Source organism: Ambystoma mexicanum, chromosome 6q, assembly GCF_040938575.1.
Source record: "Ambystoma mexicanum isolate Mex_15411 chromosome 6q, UKY_AmexF1_1, whole genome shotgun sequence".
NCBI classification, from domain to species: domain Eukaryota; kingdom Metazoa; phylum Chordata; class Amphibia; order Caudata; family Ambystomatidae; genus Ambystoma; species Ambystoma mexicanum.
In genome coordinates this window covers 606,179,348-606,205,190 of record NC_090937.1, presented here as the reverse complement: position 1 = coordinate 606,205,190, position 25,843 = coordinate 606,179,348, and the positions used below count along the sequence as shown (strand labels likewise).

Genomic DNA, 25,843 nt, shown 5'->3' with positions numbered 1-25,843 from the left:
TCATTTCCTTAAAGAGTGCCCTGTGAAGCCACCGAGGAGGACGGTAGGGGCCACGGACAAGGAAGATATCAACAAGGAATCGGAAAACTCCCCAGCCCGGCAAGTGTAGGGTTCTACTTGTCGAGCGAAGAAAGTGAGTCTGTGGTCTTGATCAATCACCAACAACCATCACAGATGCATGCAGTAAGAGCGTACATTGACACTGGAGCCGTTGGGAATTACATTGACCAGGATCTTGCGACAAAGATGGGGTTTCCTAAATCAACCACCAACACTGTTACCACTGTCGAAGGCACGGAAATAGCTTCTGGTCCAGTATCCCAATGCACTGCAGCTTTAACCCTTCTGTGCCAGGATGGACACCAGGAATCTATCGTTTTCAACCTCATTAAGGCACCACAGTTCCGGTTGATTTTGGGAATGCCATGGTTGGTAGCTCACAATCCTCAAATCGATTGGTGATCAAAAGAATTGGCCTTTCCTGAGACTTGCGCCCACACATGTTATCGCCAAGAGAAACAACCAATAGGCACCAGAACCTCCACGATTGCGACTGTGGCAATCGGCACCCTACCAAGTGAATACCAGGACTTTCAAGATGTCTTTCAGGAAGAACAGGCTAATACCCTGCCACCGCATAGACCATACGATTGCCAAATCGACCTGATACCCGCCGCACAAATCCCTTGTGGGCGAATTTACGCACTCACAGAACCAGAAAACGAGCACCTGAAGGCCTATCTTGACCAATACCTGGCCAACGGGTTCATCCGTCCCTCGAAGTCTCCAGCAGCTAGTCCTCTATTCTTCGGACCGAAAAAGGAGGGGGACTTGAGAACGTGCATCGGCTATCGCGCATTGAACCAGATTACCGTAAAAAAAACGCTACCCCGTGCCACTGATCCCTGATTGCTTGACCAAGTCAAAGATGCCCAAATCTACACAAAACTAGACCTGAGGGGGATATATCACCTTGTTCGCGTAAAACAGGGGGATGAATGGAAAACCGCTTTTCGCACCAAATACGGTTTGTTGCGAATATCAAGTAATGCACTTTGGCCTTTGCAACGCGCCTGCAGCATTGCAATACTTCATGAACGATGTCCTACGAGAATTGATTGATGTCTGTGCTCTAGTGTACATCGACGATATTCTAGTATATTCCGCATCAAAGCAGGACCACGATAAACACGTTCGATCCGTATTAGAGAAACTGTCAACACCAGCTCTATGCCAAGCTCGAAAAGTGCTCATTCCACGTCTCTGAGGTGGAATTCCTGGGCTTTATTCTCATCACAAATGGAATCCGAATGGATGTACACAAGGTAGATGCTATCCTGAACTGACAATCGCCAAATTCATTCAAGGGGGTTCAAAGTATGCTGGGTTTTGCAAACATCTACCGCCGGTTCATCCCAGGATTTTCGCAAATCGTGCATCCCATCACGTCATTGCTAAGGAAAAGCAACAAAAAGTTCCAGTGGACAACAGAAGCTGAGGAAGCTTTCCAGGGACTCAAAGCAAGATTCACATCTGCCCCAATCTTACGCCACTCTCGCCCTGATCTCCCATACCTGGTAGAAACGGACATCTCAAGCATGGCTATCAGAGCCGTCTTCTCACAAAAGGACCCCGAAATGGGGCAGTTACACCCTGTTGCCTTCTGGTCACGTAAATTCACACCCCCTGAACTCAATTACGCTGTCACAGACAAAGAACTCCTGGCCATTAAGTCAGCCTTTAAGGCATGGCGGCACTACCTCTTGGGCGCAAGACACACAATCACCGTAATTACTGACCACCGGAACCTCCAGTACCTAAAAACGGCAAAGGCCCAATCCTCGCAACCACTACGTTGGGCTCTTTCTTTTGCTGAATATGACTATGTGATTACATTTCGACCAGGGGTGAAAAACGGGAAGGCTGATGCCCTTTCCCATATTGGGGTGGAAGAGCAAAGGTATCAGACCCCTGACCCAATAGCAATCATCCCGAGTGATAAGCTCCTAGGAATCACAGCAACCATAACTCAGAAAGAATTACATGAAGAAATCCAAAACCTGGTGAGTCCGGAGCAATTACAAGCGTGGAGTGCACAAGGAGAACATTACATGATAAAAGATCAGTTGCCCTACTTCAGGAATCGTTTATTCTTACCAAACCAAGAACAAGTCATGTCCGGTTATCATTATTTCTTGATCGAGGGCCACCCCGGAATCGCTAAAACCCCAGCCAAGGTAAAACAAAATTATTGGTGGCCCACGTGGCATAAATACATTATTCAATTCATCCTATCTTGTGGAGTGTTTGCTCAAAACAAGTCATCCAAGCAGAAACCGGCTGGGCTATTACAACCATTGGAAATCCCACCAGCACCCTGGCACACGTTGTCCCTCGATTTTATTACTGACTTACCACCCAGTCAAGGGTTTAACACTATTCTTGTGGTCGTGGACCTATTTTCAAAAATGGCACATTTCATTCCTCTTAAGGGGCTCCCAAATTCTTCCACTCTGGCAAAGGTATTTCTTGAAGGCATCGTACGGCTCCATTGGTTTCCTTCAGTTTTGGTCTCAGACCGAGGTACTCAATTTGTATCTAACTTCTGGAGAAAATGCTGCTCTATGGCCCATATCGACATCCGGCTATCCACCAGTCACCATCCCCATACGGATGGTCAAACTGAGAGGACAAATCAGACGCTCGAGCAGTATCTGCGTTGCATGTTACACCAAGCTTAAGGAAGCTGGTTTGACCTATTATGGATACCTGAATATGCTTATAATAATTCCCTAAACACCAGCACTGGGCAGACACCCTTTTATACCATGTATGGCAGACACCCATGTACTTCTGAGTTGGACGTTCCTACAACCCTGGAAATGCCAGCAGTCAAAACCTTGCACATGACCATTTCTCAAAGCTTTAAAAGGGCAGCTGAACACCTACTTCAAGCTAAGAATCGCCAAAAGAAGTTTGCTGATCAACACCGAGCAAAGGCCCCCAACTACCAAGTGGGAGACAAAGTCTGGCTGGCGTCTAAACACGTGTCCATTAAAGGAACCCGAACTTTCCGTCCAAGATACCTGGGTCCATTCACCGTCACCTCCGTGATTAATCCTGTGGCGATCAGACTAGCTTTGCCGTCAAACATGCAGATTCACCCTGTGTTCCACGTGTCTCTCCTTAAACCTGTTCAACCTGGGACCCGGGTAGCAACACCACCGCAGCCAGTAGTAGTCGCCGGGGAGCCAGAATTCGAAGTCAAGGATTCAAAGTACATCAGATCCAAATTATACTACTTAGTAGACTGGAAGGGGTTATGGTCCACAAGACAGCACATGGGAGCCTTGTGAGTACATCCATGCACCTTGCTTGCTTAGACGATTTCATCAAAACCATCCAAACAAACCTTGACCAGAAGGAAGAGGGGCCTTGGGGGGGAGTGCTGTTATGATTCCTGCCCCTCATGTCCCCAGCCCTCCAAGATGTCAGGCTGGAGCCAGGCCACGATCAACTACATGGCCCTCAAGGGCCTCTCCATCCCTCCAAAGACCCACTTGGAGTCAGACTTGGTGCTTGTGGCACAGACTCATCCATAGGATAACATTGGGGAATTGGACTTGTAGTGCATTGATGGGAAGATGGATGCCCCCACATATTTCGGTTCCCAGAACTGCATGTGCAGTCTGGTCTTTTGGGTGTGGTTCAGCCCAGAGACACCTGGGATACCCAGATATAATTTAAGCCACGCCCAGGCTGAGAAACATGGTTTGTGTTTTCTGCACATGCAGCGTGACACTCACTGTGTTCGGATCGGTCTCCAGTAGGCCTGCATCTTTCTTCTGCACTCAACTCCTGCAAGAATAACAACACTGTTAGGAACAGCCTTACCTTTCGGCGCTTCTGCCCATTATTCATCGCTCCTTCTGTTCTGCGGGCATCTTCGGCGGTGTCATTTCCATCCCGGCATGGCGCTTCCTAAGAAAAAGGGAAAAGCACAGAAAAAAGGCAATAGTAAGCATTCAGCAAATCTTCGCTTATTTTGAAAGACTGTACGAGCTTCAAACGCTTACCTGAATCCAGGTGCTCTGGGGGAACTCTGTCTCCGGAACTTCTCATCCATCTGCAAGAAGGAAAAGACACTCCAGGTTAGCGTGAAAACATCTAAAGGCGCCGCATACCGCGCTTACTCACTGCATTTCTTCTTCATAACCGGCATCTACACTGAAAACTTCACGGCACCTAAAAGACACCGAAAAATAACTCAGTTCAATACAAATATGAAAGGGTCGCATCGCGCATCACGCTCTCACTCACCTTCGGCACTACTCATCTCAGCAGCACGTCGCCATCCCGGACACTGGCCATCATCTAAGGAAGGAAAGGAACGAAGTTAGAGAACTATTCAAAAGACTTATTATACTTACCTGTGGGACTCTTGCCAGTGAAGTAACTAGGCAGTAACGAGCCTGCATCAATCAATGCGCCCCTGCGCTGAAAGCAGGGCGGAGAGCACACTTTCCAAGAAAACAAGGTGAGCTGTGGATCAAAGGGAAGGGTTGGACCCCGGGGAAGAAGGGGTTCAAGCACACAGAGACAATAGGGAGTTAAACTCTACCAATCCTGTGTTTCAGGCCCAATCTCCAGTCGAGTAGACTCCAGGGAAGGGTTCGAGGTCGTAAGAGGTCAGAACAGGCTGAGTGACGTCCCCGTGGATACCAGGTGTGCGCTACACTATCTTATGCAGATCATTTTTTCTGTTCGATGCTAGTAAAATCGGCCTCCAGCGTTTGATTTCCTCATTTGCCCAATTTATGGGTCAATCCTTCAAAATCTAAAATAATTTGATTCTCCATTGGCAAAAAGAAATGTACTCTTAAGTGGGCGATAGGCACATCTATAATTCCATGTCTTGGTTCCCTGGTCTATTTGGGCTTACCAGTATTTGCAAGAGCCTCCACTAAAAATATTGTCATTTGGTTGAATCAAGTCACTGAGAAGCTGATATCTCAAACCAAAATTATTGATATAAAGTTTGGTAGGTTCTACCTCAAATAGTTATAAAATATTATGAAGATAAGGTGATTTCCAAGATAGTGTATGGCATTGAAACCCACCCGTTTGCTATCTTGGAACAGCTGTCTGTGATTGAGGTGAAAATTTCGAAACAAATATTAAGCATACGCATGAGCTTCCTTGTAGCCGCGATCCGCTATGATTTGGGTATAGTTTCTCTTAAATCTCGTGCTGAGTAGAGAATTCTATCTCTACTAAGGAATATTTTGATACCGGCAGAGAATTCACTATATGTTGTTTTTAAAGTTCTCTATCTATCACAGTGTTGCCTGAGAATGAGGGCTCTTAAAGCACTTTGCCCTTTAGTTTTGGAAAAGATTGATTGCTCCTTAGAGTTTTTGGTAGAGTATCCAAGCATGGTCATATCCTCATTATATCGCCACAACTGGATGGAGACTATAGACCAATTTCACTCCTATCCATCTCTGGTCTACCATAGGGAAGATTACAAAAGGAGGGGGGAATTAGCACCTTTTCTTAGCTTTTAACCCGATAAACTGACCTGTGCTACCTTTATCTTTTTCATTTGGAACGTGCTTAATACAAAACTAATTATGATAAGAAATGAGAAGATCCTACCAAACTTTAGAGGGTGCAGTTTCTGTAAGGTTGTACGAACTGTAGAAACTACGAAACACTGGGTGACGATCTGTCCTGGGCTAAACGCACTTCGCGACTTGCATCTGGGCAAGTTTCTTAATTCGGCTTCGGAATTTGAATAAAATGCACTTTGGCAAACATGTCTGGCAGGTCGCACCACATCTTTAGTACTTGGCATTACCTCTTTTATTAGAGCACTCAATAATTGCAATCAGTTTTATTATTACTGATGAATGCTGCTAATTTAAAATGATGTATCTATTATATTGTAAACAATGTATTTTTTTTATTGTGTTTGGTTTACACAAAACCTTTACAATACATCAATTACAAAGATACATTAATACATTTCATACAAAACATTAGGATTGGTAAAACCTATACAAATTAAACAGATCTTTCATTTAATCACAATAAAAACCAGTAATTAACACAATTATTGCAACTGCATACCCAATTAATGACAAATAGCATTCATTTTTCCTCCTAAAACAGTAAAACATAAAACAGCAAGACCTACACAAGTACCCTAAAATTATATTTAAAAATACCACATGACACAAAGCAGGACAACCTTATCCCTTGCCTACCGACACTGCAGTAAAAGGACTCATTAATGATTAAAAACCAGCTCATGAACTCACACTAGTAAAAGCAGAAGCTGCCAATATTACCTATCAGATCGTCAACTTTGGTCTAAGCTTATCCTCAATGACTACCAAAACTTTGGTCAGTTTCAGGACTAGCTTTAAGCTCTTACCCCGTATACATCGATACTATAGCGATTCTCTTGACAACACAGTTTTTGAGTGCAAGTATTGAATGAATTTACCCTCAGATCTTCAAATTGCTCACAGTACATCATCAGATGTTTCAGGATTTCCAAATTTGACTTGTTACAAAATCAACATTTGCCAGAGTCAGCCGTGATCACCTTTTCATCCCAGTATTGAACTCTTTCGTTTGTGGAAAATTGGTTCAATTTACAGCGCATGTATAAATTCCTTACACGCGCTCACGGAAATTGCGAGATATACATTCGGGGATCGCCTCATTTCCTTCTATATTTCGCAAATTCATAGTAAGCTTTGTAGGCACCAATTCTATCAGACTGTAGACACCATTGATACAATTGAAATTTGCGTTTACAACTCCGCAATCGCACTGCCAACTCCTCCTTTGATACCCCAATATCAGCTAGCAGGGTGTTCATTTTGACAGAAAATGTTGTCATAGATGGAGACCTCCCCACCTTAACCATGTGATTCAAGTCTTCATACATCGATTGCTTAGGTGGCACTAGCATCTTAGCATAATTATTTAACATACGCCAATGCCACTGGGCCAAAAGAGGTAACAAGCCAAGTTCATGTCGTATCACATAATTCGGGATGGACAAGGCTAAACCCAACACTTTCTTCACATTATACCATGCAACATATCCAGGACAATCTCCATCTCTGTTACACATATGCCGAAAGCATATAAAATGATAGGTTCCACATTTAACAAGTAAAATTGGATAATCAGCAACAAGGAGAATTTACAGTATTTATGGAAAATGATTGTCATTTGTGAGGTCAAAGGTTTGATCTTTTTATTCAAAGTCTCCTTCCACATAGCCACTGAATATCGGTCAGACATGGTATAACCCAAATACCTAATAGATGGCGTGGTTGCAATGTTTACCTCATCAAGGGACCACGAAAAGCGCAAGTTTCTTTTTTTTCCATCAGCGAAGATGATAATGAAAGATTTAGCCTGATTCACCTGGAGATTATGTGAATCAGCAAAGCGGGCAAAAAGATTTCAATTTATTCTAGAGACCAAATGGTGCTATATCCAAAAATAAAAGGTCATCAGCAAAGCCAATCCAGTTAAGGGTCAAATGACCTAACCTAACTTGAAAAATATTTGCTGAGTTCCAGGATATGTTGAGATCTGAGATATACAAATTAAAAAGACTTGGGGCCAAGGAGCAGCAGCACGGTTTGAGTCCAATCGCCGTGGGAATTGGGTCAGTGAGGGCCCCCTCTTCATTCAACCGTATTCTATAATTCATAGTGGCGTGCAAAAGAGCAATAATAGCCACCAAATGAACGGGGAAGCCAGACTGTATCATTTTATCCCACAGTACGTCCCATAATATGGTGTCAAACGCTGCACTCAAATCCAGAGCTGCCACTTAAACTGGCCCTGAATTCGAGTTCTTCATCTGGTCCTGCAAGTGGGCCACAATGGTTGCAATCAGGGGACACACCATATATTTTCTAAAACCAACCTGATATCGTGACAGGATATCATGGGCAGCCATATATGACTGCAATTCCTCCAAAAACAAAAGACTAAACAACTTAGAGGAGGCATCCATCAACGCTATAGGTCTAAAATTCCCTGTATCACTGAGCAAGCCCTTTTTATAAATGGGAATCATATTTGCTGAATTCCACGTGGGAGGAATCTGACCTGTCAAAAAAATATTATCAAATTTATGTTTAAAAATTGTCCCCCAAAGTTCTGCATCAGATTTTAAGAGGCAAGGCGGGATCCCGTCGAGACCAACTGTTCTAGAACCATTTATCTTCGATATCAAAATGACTATTATATCCTCATATAACCACAGAAACTGCTTCAAAATCGAATTACGATAGTTCCTGACTGGATAAACTACAAATCTCAAAGGGAGCCGATATTTTACCATGAAATATTCAGCCCACACTGAAGCTAAGGTCGCAGGTTCTTTCTGTGCCTCAGATTCCCCTGTTAGCGTTCTAAGTATCGCCCAAACCTGTCTAGTGTCATTTCTAAATAAATTATGCATCATACGTTGGTTATCTTTTAAACAAAGTTCAGCCTTTAAGCTTTTGATTTTATTTTTATATGCCTGCATAGAAACCTTTTGTGGTAAAAGAACGCTGTTGAGGCGAGCTGAAGTTTTCCCAGCTGGCATATCCTAATGTTCTTTTCCTTTTTTAGCGGATGAATTAACAGACTAAATGAGTGGCAATAATATGATAGGATATAACGCGCTTAATACCGGACCCGGGGATCGAACCTGTGTTGCTCCGTGTCGTCTTGCTTCAAAGGCGAGCACGTTGCTGCTGAGCTTTCCTCCCGGACAATGCAAGCTAGGCTTACTAGCAGGCCTAGGTTTCATAGCAACGAAGTTAATATGGGATTGAATGCGTTTAGCAATCTCTTGCTCAACACTGAATCTTAACTAGAGATCCACAGTCTCCTTGGTGATTAGGAGTGGATCAGACCTAATCCGTCTCATTAACTGATGACAAGTAGCAGGATTCCATCCGCGGTCTGTCGCAGCGCAACAGATGGATTATTATGATACAGCCAGTTGGGAAGTTTCAAGATCAATGAGATGGCCAAATGGTCACCAAACCCTACATCACAAATGTTCACTGGCCCTATCTCCCTAAAAAGTGAAGTAGATACAAAATAATAATCAATGTATGATCTTAGGTTACCTCGGGCCCATGAATATGGAAAAGCATTCACTTCAGGGGGGGACCAATTAGATATCCCAGGTCATAAAATACTGAACCCATTTTTGACCCTTTCTCAATGTTGTAGCGATAGGATACACTAGATTAGAACATTTACTAGGCATTAAGCCATAGCAGGTGGAATCACCTGCAACAACTATCTTACCATGTGAATTACGAACCAATGCACCTTCCAAGATCATATCCAATCGATCAGTAATTTCCCCGAACAAGAATAATGCTGTTCCAATAAATACATAAAACCAGGACACTCTGCATGGGCGCCCCCTGCTGCATAAATTCTACAGCTACGAGAGAAGCATCCGTATAGATGATGGCAGAAGATAATTTACAGGAATTGTTTATTAACACTGCTAGTCCACCAGAAGGACAGCACATCATCCCCCTTGTGGCGACTTGAGTGTATGCTTCATAGCCCTCCACATCCAAATGTGTAAGATGCATAGTTTCCTGTAGCATAATAACTGCAGGACGACTACATTGGTCAACCTGATTGAACCATAAAGAAAAATTCCTTACCCACATGCATTCCAAGACACGAAGCGAAAATGAGCTTCATTATGCCAAATGATGCATGTTCGCCATAGAAGGTGGATTAGCAGTAGGCGGCATAGCACGCATAATCCCACTGATTGCCGCAGACAGGGCAAGTCATTGTTTTATGGTATCCTCGTTCATCTGTGGGGGCAATCCATTTGAAAGCACTCCCACTTGGGGAACAACAGTCTGCAACAGTGTTTTTCGACAAAAATAGTAGCATCATGTTCATTATGGACAAAATTCTCTCTTTGTTCCCATATGAGTTTCATAATAATCTGCGACTGATAAGCACAAATCATTCGATTTTTTTAGTTGGTAGCTAATCTTATCCAATCAATATCATCCGAACGTAATGTTCTTAAGGACGGAATGGCTTGAAATGCTCTCATCATGAAGGATCTATTTAAACTAGATTTCCCATTTATGGTGACATCACTTTCCCATCCCATTATGGGTGGCGTATCATGTTTCAGAGCACACTCTGGGGATGCAGACTCACCCACCCTCTTCTGGGTAGGCCCACCCTCACACTCATTCAAAATAACTAATGGGTAGGGGGCTGCAGATCACAAATTCTGGGGTTACCCTCCATGCCAGGTAGTCCACTAGCATGTTGTGCAATAGCAACTGTCATAGGTGTGACATCATATTGCCTCCCCCAGACATCCGATCTCCCTTTAACATCCTCACGAGCCTCAGTCACATTCCCCACCACCTTTACATCCTTACAGGACACACCCTCAGCAAGGGATCCCACTCCTCTGACGTTTCCCCTTTGAGCATTCATGCCAGCCATTTGACCCGGTTCCAGACCCTCGATTCTATTGGTTGCTGTTTTCTTTTTGATTGTGGGATAAAATTGTGATAGCCCTGTCTGAGTGTGAGGTGGTGCCACATCAGAGGTTAATAGGCCATCTTGAGGTTTAATAAGCAAAGGGGCACACTTTTTTGGGCTAATTCCAAAAATAACCATGGATGGATTACCCCCTATGGTTTTCTTTTTGGCCTTTCCCTTTTTAGAAGCCTTTACTGGAGCCACACAACCCACATTTTTGATGTCCAGAAGTGCTTTTGACTCCTCATCAAGTTGCTGTAAATCAATGACAGCATCATTGCTAGATATATTACATAACTCGTTTAGGTAGGCGGCGTGATTCTCAATCTCATCTTTTTTTTATGGGTACATTTTAAAAAGTTTTTGTTGATTTTGCCTTTCGTTTTTGCACTCTCAGGGCTAGTCGCTTCTCCCTACGAGTGAGCACAACTGTTGGCTTTCCCATGAACTCCTCCTGGGGGGGCTCAGATGGAATTTGAACAGATCGCACCTGACACTCTACTGATAAATCGATCAGGTCGGTCAAAGAAGTAGGACTATCCAACCCGTCTCTATTATTATGCAGAGCATGGGAGGGAGAGTTGTCTTCTGCCAATTGATTGTTTGATTCCGATAGTATACATTCTTTAATCGCCCTTATATCATCCCTAATTTGCTGTAAGGAATAGGCATTTTTGGAATCCACCTGAGCCAGGTCCAAATCATCATTTTCAACCACTTTAACCTTTTCGTGAGCATTGTACACAGCCATCGCAGCAAAGGACTTTATATCTACACCAATCATCCTAGGGTCCCCCGGAGTTTGTGTAGCTTTAGAGTTCATCAGTGCCTCTTTTTTATCCCCTAGAGCAAGTGCTGCAACAGCCTCATACGTAAAAAGAAGACCTTCCATTCTATTCATTTTGCATAGGATCTCTGTTAAAGTTGCCTTCATAATACCTATTTCACAAAGAGTCTGCTCATGCCCATTGTCTAATAAATTCAAAATACAAGACATCACTGGGAAGTCAGCTCCAAGAGTGGCGGCATCCAACGCACAAATTTCAACGGGAGAACCCAGTTCAGACATACTCAGCCTCCCATTATTAATCGCGATGCCTTTCTCCTGTGGATCAATATGCATAATCTCTGGAGTAGGGGAGCTAGACTTCTGCTGATAGTGTGCACCTACATGAGCATAGTCATCTTGAGAGGCCCTATTAGCTCCACCCACACCACCCAGGCCCCTCCAGACCACAATGGGGATTTGGAGTGAAGATACGCAACATTACTAAACATGTGCACATCTTCAACTCCAGTCTTCTTTTGGGTGCTCGTGGTTGAGGGGCCCAGGTAGAGCCTCATGCGCTTCCCCAGTTCTGCTTCACTAGTAGGTGCGAGTATTGAACAATCAGAAATTCTAATACTAGAAGGCTCTACCCCTATATTGTGCATTCCCACAGCTTGAATATGAGCTTCAACCTCACAGTTTACCAGTTCGGGGGGCCCAGCATAACCCATATCATTCACCTCACGAAGCTTAAAGGTAGTAGGAGATACTATGAATTTGTTGGATGCATAGCCCACAGCAGCTTGTGAGGGGTGTCCATTTGACAAACCAACACACTTAGGGGAAGAGGATTGCATGGTACCGCCTCCTGTGGAGGAGAGGCGTTAAGTAAAACCCGGTCCTCTCTATCCAGGTTGACTGAACCCAAGTCTAATGGATTTAACGCGGCAGACTGTGATACAAGTAATTTTCTGCCGCTTCTAAGCCCATTCACCATGATGGACACCTGAAACACCCTGGGCGTTAGCACTCTCCCACCTGTCTGAATTTACCACATTCGATCCAAAAAGCCCCACCCAAAACACACTTTAGTCAGAGCTGCTGCGTCCAACTGTGAAACAAAAACAAGGCAGCTTTTAAAAGATCTACCTAATAGAATACCTTGGACTAACTCTTACCCCAATACCAAACAGATAACCAGCAAAGTCCTTAGCCCAAACGTACCCCCGCACTGAATCCCTTTCTCCAAATACAGTGGAAAACACAACAGGCCAGCCCAATAACCAAGACTGTGTAAGTTCAAAAACAGAAACCTGCTCCTAACCCAGTACCGTGACACCTCTCGCACCCCAGCATAGAACCTGCTCACTGTTAAGGCGCGGCTGCACACGAGAGGGGGGAGTAAAAAATGGAGCGGATATCAAAGTTTCGTCTCCCAGATACGTCCAGTTGCCGGTTCACAACAGACAAAGACCATCTCCTGAGCACAGTCCCTCACCCAGAATGCTGAACAATAATTGCATGCACACTGAGCAAATAGAGGGAGGAAGGACAGGAACTAGGCAATGCGCCCGCCGTACACCCGAACAGCCAAACAGCCACTTGGAGTCCACTTCGGGTGCACGACGCACTAGCTTGAAGTAGATTTCCTGAGAACAGGAGGGCGGCGGAGTCAGCAGAGAAGCAGTAACGCTGCAGCAAGATGAAGGGGAACCAGAAAGAAAACAAATAAGTGAACTAGGTAAGAGAACTAGTCCAGTCCTAAATTAAGGTCCATTGGGCTTGAAGAGGGCAAAACAGTAATTACTGAATTGAGGCAGGAAACAGATTTAGCACGTTTCCACGGCAAAAACGTCTTCTTCCAGACGGCGGTCCCAGCAGCACAGAATCCTGTAGGATTATTTAGCGTGTTTTGGGAGCATAGCACCAATACACAGAATCAATGTAAAGTGTGTTTTTGGAGGGCAGCGCCACTGCATGAGATCATTGTATAGTGTGTTTTTGGAGTGCAGCGCCACTGCATGGGATCAAGGTATTGCTATGATGCAATTGTTTCAAGCCATGTGTTGTCAGTGTAACATATGGACATGTAAATGAAGACAGGCTACACAGGTCAAAAACAAACAATTTTCTCATTTTAAAAGCACATTTAGTACTTCTCCTCTGTTGCAGGAGACACATTAGATAATTAATGAACTAATACAACTAACAAATACTAATCACTAATAATAATCAAATAACATCATAATGTGTTCTCCAGTGTAAAATGAGGCAGAAAAGACAGGCTCATTTTAAACGTGCATCTCGATTTTTTTTTCTTTTTGCTTCTCTCTGTGCTCTGTCCACAGTATTTGCAGGAAGCAAAAACTCGAATAAGCAGGAGATCAGTTTTGTTACAGTTGCTTGCTGTAAAAGTAAGCCATTGTTTTAAAAAGGAGGGTAGGACATGATAGAATTTTATTGGTTGAATGTCATCATGTAGGCGGTAACAGAGCTTTTCTGATGAATCTAGGAGAGAAAGAAACGGAGAAGACATTTTGCACAGCTCGGAGAAAGACTTGGCTGGTGTGGCTGGGGAGTTTCCTGATTGAGAAGAAGGTCCCAGTGCACTGCTGCACAGGTTGGGAAATTCCAGTCAATAAGCCCTGGCTTGAGTGACGGCAGATGCACGTCCTCGCTGGGCTGATTTAAGAGGGAGCACTGAGCCATTTCCAGAAGGCGACCAGCCTGAGGAATTCGCATTCAGAACAAGCTTGGTAAATATCTTGCAGAGTGCGGGGACGGTGTGTGCGTGCGAAACCTATTCAGGCAGAGTAGAAGAGGAAATTCCTGGATTTAATCAACATGTCTAATGTTGCAAATTGAGTGTTCTCTTGCTGTATTCCTTTTCATTTTGTTACAGATAAAGTAAAGGGAATATTTCTACAGCTGTGAAACTTCCAGTTATTTCTGTAAAAAGGGTAAGATGGTGTTGAAATGCAATTGTTTATAATACACTAAAATATCTGAAAACAGACGGGTAGTGTGTTTTTATTTTTTTTTATTTTCTTGGTGCATCTATCATTATAGCACTGGTAATATGGGGAAGATTTTAGACAGTGCATTTGTCAATTTTCATGTAGATGAAACAGAAAGAACAAGGTAGCTAAAAATCAGACTTGGCAGTGAAATAGCCGTGTGCATGGTTCCACTCAGTGTATATGTGTGTGTGACCTTTGAGTGGGACATAATAGAATAGTCTGCTGGAGGTATATGCATCAGCAGAGAGAGGCCTCTGGACATAGTTCACTAACGTAAATAAATTAATGATTACACATAATAGATCGCTGTTGTAGGTAAATCAGTGATAACAGCCCTAGGTGGCACCCCATATGAAAATGTGGTGTTTCTGAAATGTAAGGCTGAGGTCTCTCTAGTGATCACACGAACAATCTAAGCAAAATAAGGGGATCTGGATGTTGGGGCCACAAATAAAACAAAGAAATCATGCCCACAAGTGAAAATGCACACCAACTAAATATATCTGTGTACTGAAATAATGCTCACCACTATGTTACCATAATACCAACCCAATCTAAATGTAAGGAGTGATTATTGCTAAATTACTTTAATTTTTGGCGGTAAGAAAATACCGCTAGGCCCCAAATCTACACAAAATACCCAACATATTTATGGTGCGTTGCAGGCCGGGAAAGTGATCACAGAGCACCTACTGGGCGTGGCAAGTGTGCTTCACACTGCCATCTGTACATAAAAGAGAATCCATTTCATAATAGCAGTGTGTCACTAAAAACGAATTTCAGAATGCCACAAAGGGAAACCACATTCTCAGACCTAGTGCAATATTTAGAGGCAAAGTTATTTGCACTTGGGACGTGGTCATCGAATAGTACCTCAGAATGGCATGACCGCATTCAGGGTGCGGTGCAGAAAGAAAAACTAGACAATATTTTTGCAGAAGGCAGCATTATTCAGGTCTGCATTACAAGGTTATTGAATGCAGCCGATAAAAATGCAGAGAAAGATTGTCTAATACGGCTATGCACCAAGATCTGGTTTATTTTGAATAGGTCCCTGCGAATGCAGGAAAATGATACCCAGCTAATTAACAGGTTAAAGACTGACTTAGATGGGGCAAGTAAGAAAGAGGAAATGTTAAGAACAGAGTTGGATGTATGCCAAAAAGTCATGCAGTTAAAATGCAGAGATTTTGATGCTCAATTGTCCAAAAGCAAGAAACAGTTTGAGGACAGTGAGCAAGAATTGGTACACTTAAAAGCATTAGTGGACCACATTAGACAAGATAAAGATGAGGTGGTTTCAGAGATGCAAGTTTTACAAAAAGAAAATTTGAAAAAGAAAGTGACCTCCAAAATGTAGAACAACAGGTGATTAAAATGCTTCAAGAAAGAGACAAGCGAAATACGGAATTTAATGAATGCCAAATGCAAATGTGCAACATGCAGGAGGTAATTAATAAAATGAGCGATGAAAACAACAATTTGCAAAACGAAGCAGACAGGCTCCTTAAAAAGTGTAAGGACTTAGAACAGCAAATGTGCATTCCCAGGTCCCAGGAGAGGCGGCAGGGTCTAGGCTACATTCAATGGAGTGGAGGTGAATTCTATTTCTACCCAAAGAGCTAGTGCTCCAGTGACTGGGCCGGTGACTGAACTTGGTTGCAGCGCCCTTGGGGGATTTGATACTCCCATTGGGGGCCGCCACCAATCCCATACACCTGGAACCAGGGTTGAGTCACCAGGTAGTGCAATTCCATGCATTTCAACAAGTAGCCCCATAAAGATAATGAAATCCATTAAAGCCCTGATCAAACCATTTAAAAAAGGAGGGGAGTGCTGCATTGAGGATCACTTAGAAGCGGTTCATGACATCTTTAAAGCCCTCCAGATCCCTAAGGAACAGTACAGGCAGTACTTTCATTTAACTTTAGATGCTCCGACGGCCAGCATCATAAGGGGATTAAATGAACAGCAGAATATGACATGGGCGGAGTTTGAAAAAAGAAATTAGGCGTCATTTTTCTCCTTTCCAGTCATTACAGGAGGCAAAGAAAGTTGCTTACACAATCACTGCTGGGCCTAATACAACCCCTCGCCAGTTTTGACAAAACTTAAAAAGAGCATTTTCACGCTTTGATGTATCTTTTGACCCCAATTCTAATGAATTTAAAACTGCCTACTTCTATGGGCTACAGAAAGACATCATATCTCAATTGGTCCGTGAATTTGATCGTGACAAGTCCCTTGAGTGGACTGTGCATCAAAGCACAAAACTAAATGAGGTACTCTATTGTCAGGGTAGAGAAAGTGATAAAATGAAAGATACTAGACCTAAATCTAAAGAACCCTCAGCAACAGTGATGGAAATTAGGTCAGCCAAAATGTCCCTTGAGTCTGCTCAAAGTCTAGGTAAAAATAATTCGGCACCTGAACAAAGGTTTAATCAACAAAGGTCATCACACTCTGCACCAATGTTTCAATTACATGATCCTAGTAATAGGGAGAGCTACATCAGCCCTAGGTATTTAGGAGATAGGCCCCGGGCAGGCTATCGGCCTGATATGTCCAATATGAACAATAACCAGAGACAAAATCAAGATCAAAGAAATGATGGTCCCTACCAGACATTGGGGACACAAAGCAAATTTGATCCCAACACCATGATATATGGTAATCAGGATAGACCCCGATATGTGGATCGATTTGCTGATAATGGGAATCAACATAGGAGCCAGTACCCACAACATGAGAGACAGGACATCAGACAGAACATGAATTACACCCCACGGCAGTACAATGATTCCCCACCAGGGGACTATAACCAAAGGATGGGCGCACCCCGCTCCCCTCCACAAATGAATCAAGAGTTCAGAAACCATCCCAATAGAAATCACTCACCTGAGAGGTATCAGAATAGATCCAATCAGGGAGAAAACAACCAATATCGATCTAGGCCACAGAGAGAGGATTCTAGAGAGATGGAAAGATTCCAGTGTCTCGAGGCCCAAGTGAAGATGTTGGCTGAACAAATAGGAAGACCCTGTACAGTACAAAAACAGCCATCAAAGGAGGGGGCAGATGGCCATAGCAATGACCAGGGAGCTTCTGAAAAGTGACTAAGTACTCAGGATGCCTACAGCGCCAAAAAGGCAGATTGCTCTGATGTAATTCCGCATAATGACTCTGAGATGTCTAATGATTTAAAAATGAAAATGCCAGTAAGTGAACATGTAACAGAAAGTGCAAATACTTCTGAAAGAGAGGTACGGTTTAACCTAGAGCTAAATCAAACATTGAAGATTTGTACAAATGAAATAAGAAAACCTGAAGCTCCAAAAGAACAAAGACAGATTTAAGAAAAATGAATCATGCATGGGGAATACCAGTAAACAGGGAGTAAGTGGGGATGCTATAATTTCTTCCCTGGACACTCAGAACAATGACCAAACACAGGTAGAAAAAGGAAAAACTCAAAAGGAGGGTACAGATCAATCACCTGAAGAATTCTTTGAGTCACATATTTTTGAAGAGGCTGAAAGGGCTGGTGCCACACTAAATGATCACAAATGCACAGAATTAAACAATGACAGATTGCTGAATGATGTTGTTACACATGTTTAGTTGGAAGGTTGTAATGTGGCCCCTGATGATACCTGGATGGATAGGTGAACAGTGGCCACACTCCAAAAAACCTCTGAACATGGAGAAATGAATAAAGTCTATCGTGCAGAAATGGGCAAAAAGGAGGGAAAAATGTCTTTCCATTTACCAATGTTTTTAGCCAAAAGTGAAAAAGGCCTGAGAAAGGTGAGCCCCGAAATCAGTAGGAATTCACACTTCTTATGTGTGTTAGAGGAAGTTGAAGACAGCGATTATGCTCCTATCACTGTAGAAGAAAAATGCCAAACATTTGCAATGATTGACACTGGCGCACAGGCCACAATTATGTCTAAGGTGCTGGTAAAGAGTATCAATGAAGGGAGATCCCCACAGAATCAGATCACGGTGAAGGAAAATCAAGGTCCAGTGCATAACTTTAACGGGGAGGAGGTGCCCATTATAGGTATAACTGAGGTTGACATAAAAATAGGAAAACACAGAATGAAACAAGAGGTATTGATCACATCTCTTTGTGAAATTCCATTTCTGATGGGGACAGATTGCCTGAAAAGATTGTCTCCTCTCATATATGGGGTAAATGGAGTGCTGTGGTCCTTAACCAAAAAACCATTGAGACCTAAGAAACTAAAATCACAAAACAGCAACATAAATGAATGTTACACCGTTGCCAAAACAAATGATGCAGTGGAGGTATATCTCCAGAATAGTTGCATACCTAGTGTCATTGTTATATTGATGTGTCAAGACAAAATGCAGAGCGACAATGAAAAACTACCTGTACAAATATACTTGGACCCAAGGAAAAAATGGCAGACTGCCATAGATGAGCACACCTTACGTTTTTATTTAAAGGAAAAGACATGCAAACAGGATACTGCTCCCAAAGTAGGTTCAGAAAAACACATTACCACTCTTCCTGAAATACACATGGAAGATGAGCAACCATGGGTTCATGTTGGTATAAGTGACTGTTTTAAAACAATAAAAGCCACTTTAGCGCTTGAACAGGAAAGGAGCTTCATTAATGAGAAATTGTTGCAAAAAATAATGGAGAGGGAGGAGATCCCGAAATTTAGAATTAAAAACCAGTATGTTTCTGGGTTGGACAGTCCAGACTTTGAAAACCGAATTGCAGGAAGATGCATGCTGAAAATTAGTATTGGGCAGAAAACAATTTACCATAATGTATGGATAGTGAATGGAGCACAAAATTACTTTTACATGGGCAATGACATCATGCGCAGAATGTGTATGGTGTTAGATTTTCTTAATAAAAAAATATGGTCACGCCTAGGTGGGCCGGTACATGAATTTGAAGACAAAAGAAGGGCTTATCACTGTGCACAACTGGTCCCTTATGCAATTGAATTACAAATGAGGAAATATACTATTATCCCTGCATTTACCAAACAGTTTGCAATAACACTGAAATGCAAAAATGGACAGCAGATGAAAGATTCTGATGCATTTGTGTGCCTGAATGAATCCATAAAACAGCAAGGCCTGGATTATGAATACATTCCATTGGTAGATATTGGTGAAGGGTCTGTAAAAATTATGATTAATAATAAAAGTTGCCAAGATATTCATTTAGAGGAAAATTCCCCATTAGGAATGGCCATACAAAAATCACATTATTCTGCAGATCTAAATAACATGGTGATTGGAAATATCCCTGAAAGTATGTAGATGCCAAGGGTGAGTTGCCAGAATACCTGGACTCTCAGCCCAAAGGAATATTTAAAATTCATTCTGTGTACCCTTATGATTCAAGTGAGACAGTGTGCTGTTATCAAGAGAATTGTATAACATTTGACTTAAGTGAAAATGAAATGGAAAATCAGCCCATTGAAATGGAAGCTGACATGCCAAAACATGTAAAAGTGGCAGCTTTACAAAGAGACACAGCCACACAGCTAGAGGAAAGCGCTGAGATTCCCCTACCAGAACATTTTCCAGAATCTTCCAAAATGGTAGAGGAGCAGATCTTATTAGCGGATGCGTGTGACAACGATGAGGATAGAAATGAATTGAGGAAGAGATTTATGGAATTTAAAGATGTATTTGCAAAAGACGCTTATGATTGCGGGCTAACTAATTTACATGTGGCCACACTTCCGGAAGGGTGTAGCAAAAGTCCAGTATTTGTACGGCAGTATAGACTACCACTGGCATGTTTAGAATCATTGGCAGAGATTATTAAAAATTTAGAATCGCGGGGAATCATCAGGCCTATCCATAGCACATCCAACACACCCATTTTAGGTGTGTCAAAGCCAAATGTTCAATGGCGGCTATGTGCAGATTTGAGGGAGTTAAATAAAAGAGTACCAGAGTCCAGATGGCCACTGCCATTCATTGATCAGGGCCTAGCTCAGGTACATGGTTCAAAAGTGTTTACCACATTAGATCTCACCTCTGGATATTGGTGCGTGCCATTGGCAGAGGAGATACAGAATTTATTTTCCTTTACATTTGACAGGACTCAATACGCATGGGTTAGAACTCCGTTGGGGTCCGTTAATAGTGGGAGTGAATTTGGAATATTTTTGAGGAAGGCCATGCCTGATGCAGCGGAAAGAGGAACCATAGTTTATGTGGATGATGTCCTGATAAAAAAATGAAAGCTTGAAAAACCATTTTGATGAAATAACACATGTTCTTGGCCAATTGCAGAAAGCAGGCGCCAAAGTATCTTTACAAAATGCACAATGGTGCAAGAAAAAAGTGAATTTTTCTAGGCCATGAAGTAACTGAACATGGACTAAATCCACAAAAGAAGAAAATAGAGGACATACAAAAACTAAAAGACCCTAGAAATGTGAAAGGGGTAAAAAGTTTATTAGGAATGACAGGCTATAACAGAAAGTTCATTGAAAATTATGCTGAAATCACTCAACCATTGACTAAACTGCTTAAACTGAATACACCCTGGAAATGGGAAAAAGAGCAGTCTGAGGCAGTAGCCAAACTGAAGGAATGTCTTCTAAAGGCACCATGTTTAGCATACCCCATAAAGGATAGGGATTTCTTTATAGAAATAGGTTTCTCTGAACATTGTATGTCAGCAGTATTATCGCAAAAACATGATTTGAATCACAAAACCATTGCCTATGCAAGTAAGGCATTTTCCCAAGTTGAAATGAAATTTAATGAATGTGAAAAGGCCCTATTAACCACTGTGTGGGCGCTACAGCATTTCCGCCCCATTGTTCAGGGAGAAAAGGTGATTATTGAAACAAATCATCAACCTTTGCAATTTTTAGAGAGTAAAAGAATTAGGTCAGGTAATCTAGCGCAGTCCAGAATCACTTCATGGATGCTGGCATTACAGGGTTTTCCTGTAGAAGTGAGATATGGACAAAATAAAAACAGCCCAATCGCTCAGGGTTTAGCAGATTTACATGACTGTGCAGCTGAACAAGTATCAAACGAACTAGAAGTGGAACCTAATTTACAGGAATTTGAACAATCATCACACAAAGCTTTTGATGAAAAGACATGCAAGGAGTTGCCAACTGTATATGTTGATGGTTGTGCTTTTCACATTGAAAATGACAGTAATAAACAATTGGTGTCAGGAATAGGAAATGTCTGGTTGAAATGTGAAGGCATCCCCAGCATAGGGATAAGAATTGGAGCTAGGAGCAGTCAACTAGCAGAATTGGCAGCCATTTATAAAGCAATTGCTACTGCAGTTGATAATAAATTCAGTGAAATTGTCCTAGTGACTGATTCTGACTATGCACGAAATAGTTTCATGGAATATTTACCTGGCTGGAAACAGAGAGGCATGATTACATACAACAAAAAGCCACTTAAACATGGGAACATGATACAAGCCATAGATAAATTGGTGTCAGAAAATGATTTGACAATATACTGGAGAAAAAATTGTGGGCATTTAAAAACTCCAGGAGAGGATAAGGAGGGAAATGATAAGGCAGATCACCTGGCTAAAATTGGGGCTGTGATGGGAGAATTACTACCTATTGAACATTTACTGGGTGAAATACAGATTGATGCAGTAGCACGTTCTAAAGCACTAAAGGAGACAGAGCAATCAGTGGTACAATGGAGTTACAATATACCAGACCAAGATTTGATTGAGGCACAAAAGAATGATCGAATTTTGGAAATGTGTTATAATCATTTGCTTGATCCTGAACAAAATCCTTTAACAGAAAATGATTGTGTGGGAAAAGAAGAATTGAGGGTGCTATTAAAAAATAAAAAACAAATTAGATTACAGGATGGACTCATGGTTAGAAAGTCCATAACAGGACAGATACAATGGGTGGTACCCCTTTCATTCAGAGGGTTAATGCTACACCATGCACACAATGCTATAACTGCAGGCCACAGAGGTTCACAGAAAACATTGGAAATACTAAAAGATTATGCTTATTGGCCACATACGTCCCAAGATGTAGAATGATATACTGGAGGATGTCTAGTATGCGCCCAAATTAAACCTGCTTCACCAATGCATAGAGCCCCATTAATGAAAAGAGGCCTAACTCTTCCATGGTCAGATTTGAAAATAGACTATGTAGGGCCTGTGAAGAGGTCGAGCAGAGGGAACCGTTACATTTTAAGTGTGGTGTGTTTGATGTCGAAATGGATTGAGTGTATTCCTGCACCAGATTGTAGTGCGCAAACAGCAGCCACATTGCTAGTGAATCACGTGTTCTCAAGGTTTGTATTACCACAAAGAATAGAATCAGACAGGGGAAGTCATTTCACAAGTGCTCTAATGAGTAAGGCATGGCAAATACTGGGTGTGAAAAGAAAACTACATATTGCATATCGGACGGCTTCTTCAGGTGGAGTTGAACGGGGCAATAGGTCTGTTATGGACATATTAAAGAAATTTGTGGCAGAAGCAGGTTCCAGCTGGGATTTACGTTTACCTTTGGTTTTGATGGCAATCAGATCAACTCCTGCCAAAGCAACAGGTATTAGCCCGTATGAGGTCTTGACAGGTAGTAAAATGGTGTTGCCACGACACCTGCTATACAGAACACATGAGCAGACACTTGTGAGTGCATCCACAGTTCATGAATACATTGATGAACTGAGGAAGCATTTACAACATGCATTTGCTTTTGTGCAGAGAAATCTAGAAAGAGCTGCTGACAGTGCCAAATCATATTATGATAAAAAGTCAACAGTAAAGGAATATTGTGTAGGGGATCAGGTGTATAAATTTCATTTTGGAAAAAGTAAACAGAAAAATTCCAAATTCCTAGCAGCCTGGCAGGGGCCATTGCGAATTATAGATAAAATCTCTCCTGTAGGTTATAAAATTTTAAAGACTTAAGGTGAAACAACAACAGAACAATCAATTTGTGCATGTGAATCAGATTAAGCCATGCCATCCCAGACATGAAGTAAAACGCCTTGAGCGTGTAGAAACAGATCAAGTCCCTTAAACATAAAAAGTGAAATAAGTGGGTCCAGACAGAAGGTAGCGACAGAGAAGTTCAATAAAGATGGTTGATTATTATAATGGCACATAAACACAGTAATATATGTATATAAAAAAAAAAAAGAAGCTGAAGTTTATGGAGTTGGTGTGCAGAATGAAAATGTATTAAATAGTGAATGCTGTTTTATGTATGATTGTTTTCTTTTTAACCTGAGCTTAATTTCAGAAGGCGAAAGAAAAAGGGTGAAATGTTTTACAAAGCATGTTTTATTTTTGGCAAAAGGGTGAAATTAGTATTGTGCTATATACTTAATTTGTTTCTTTTCTATTTGATTTAGAATATTAACATAATTTAGTCGGAGGTTCCGGGACTGGAGGCCACGGGAGACGATGGAGTCCTGGAGTCCCCTGGATGAAGATCAAATGAGGCCTGCCTCCGGGTGGAGGTGAAGACAAAATAACCGGAATGGAAAAGAAAAGATGACTTCTATAGAAAAGGATCCAAGAGTACCAAGATGGAAGAACACCCGAATGAACCAAATGGTGTGACATCGCTGGTCGGGACATATCAGAGGCAGACAAGTGTCCTGGCGTATGGAGTTCCACGTATTTATTATTTTAATTAATTATTTTAATCTGTTATGTTAATTCTTTGTTTTAGTTATTTGTTTTATCTTATTGATTTTGATTGACTTCAAGTATAAAATTGAAGCACTGGACTATGGACACTTCCATTGGGAAGGAAAATATGGACCCAAAGATGAATTTTGATATTATGTTGATTGGACAGTGGTTTTTAAACTTTTTCTTTTTTGCATGTGAATATTCATTTTGTTGGATTGCTACATTTTAAAAGAAGGAAGGGAGCAAGTTGATTTTCCTCTAATTATGGCTTGGACTGCCAAATTCTCAGAAAAAAGGAGGGGATATGTAGGATTATTTAGCGTGTTTTGGGAGCATAGCACCAATACACATTTTAAAAGAAGGAAGGGAGCAAGTTCATTTTCCTCTAATTATGGCTTGGACTGCCAAATTCTCAGAAAAAAGGAGGGGATATGTAGGATTATTTAGCGTGTTTTGGGAGCATAGCACCAATACACAGAATAAATGTAAAGTGTGTTTTTTGGAGGGCAGCGCCACTGCATGAGATCAATGTATAGTGTGTTTTTGGAGTGCAGCGCCACTGCATGGGATCAAAGTATTGCTATGATGCAATTGTTTCAAGCCATGTGTTGTCAGTGTAACATATGGACATGTAAATGAGGACAGGCTACACAGGTCAAAAACAAACCATTTTCTCATTTTAAAAGCACATTTTTTCCTTCTCCTCTGTTGCAGGAGACACATTAGATAATTAATGAACTAATACAACTAACAAATACTAATCACTAATAATAATCAAATAACATCATAATGTGTTCTCCAGTGTAAAATGAGGCAGAAAAAACAGGCTCATTTTAAACGTGCATCCCGATTTTATTTTTCTTTTTGCTTCTCTCTGTGCTCTGTCCACAGTATTTGCAGGAAGCAATAACTCGAATAAGCAGGAAATCAGTTTTGTTACAGTTGCTTGCTGTAAAAGTAAGCCATTATTTTAAAAAGGAGGGTAGGACATGATAGAATTTTATTGGTTGAATGTCATCATGTAGGCGGTAACAGAGCTTTTCTGATGAATCTCGGAGAGAAAGAAAGGGAGAAGACATTTTGCACAGCTCGGAGAAAGACTTGGCTGGTGTGGCTGGGGAGTTTCCTGATTGAGAAGAAGGTCCCAGTGCACTGCTGCACAGGTTGGGAAATTCCAGTCAATAAGCCCTGGCTTGAGTGACGGCAGATGCACGCCCTCGTTGGGGTGATTTAAGAGGGAGCACTGAGCCATTTCCAGAAGGCGACCAGCCTGAGGAATTCGCATTCAGAACAAGCTTGGTAAATATGTTGCAGAGTGCGGGGCGGTGTGGGTGTGCGAAACCTATTCAGGCAGAGTAGAAGAGGAAATTCCTGGATTTAATCAGCATGTCTAATGTTGCAAATTGAGTGTTCTCTTGCTGTATTCCTTTTCATTTTGTTACAGATAAAGTAAAGTGAATATTTCTACTGCTGTGAAACTTCCAGTTATTTCTGTAAAAAGGGTAAGATGGTGTTGAAATGCAATTGTTTATAATACACTAAAATATCTGAAAACAGACGGGTAGTGTGTTTTTCTTTTTTTTTCTTTTCTTGGTGCATCTATCATTATAGCACTGGTAATATGGGGAAGATTTTAGACAGTGCATTTGTCAATTTTCATGTAGATAAAACAGAAAGAACAAGGTAGCTAAAAATCAGACTTGGCAGTGAAATAGCCGTGTGCATGGTTCCACTCAGTGTATATGTGTGTGTGACCTTTGAGTGGGACATAATAGAATAGTCTGCTGGAGGTATATGAGTCAG

At 41.8% G+C, this 25,843-nt stretch overlaps 1 protein-coding gene across 1 annotated transcript in view; it reads left to right on the top strand.

The window, feature by feature from the left end:
- Positions 1–25,592, top strand: part of LOC138516167 (malate synthase-like) — a 494,080-nt gene extending 468,488 nt beyond the window's left edge. Inside the window, exon 18 of the mRNA XM_069631088.1 lies at positions 23,755–25,592. The gene's annotated coding sequence lies outside the window, so the exon portion shown is untranslated. The remainder of the gene's footprint in view (positions 1–23,754) is intronic.
- The last annotated feature ends 251 nt before the right edge of the window (positions 25,593–25,843 follow it).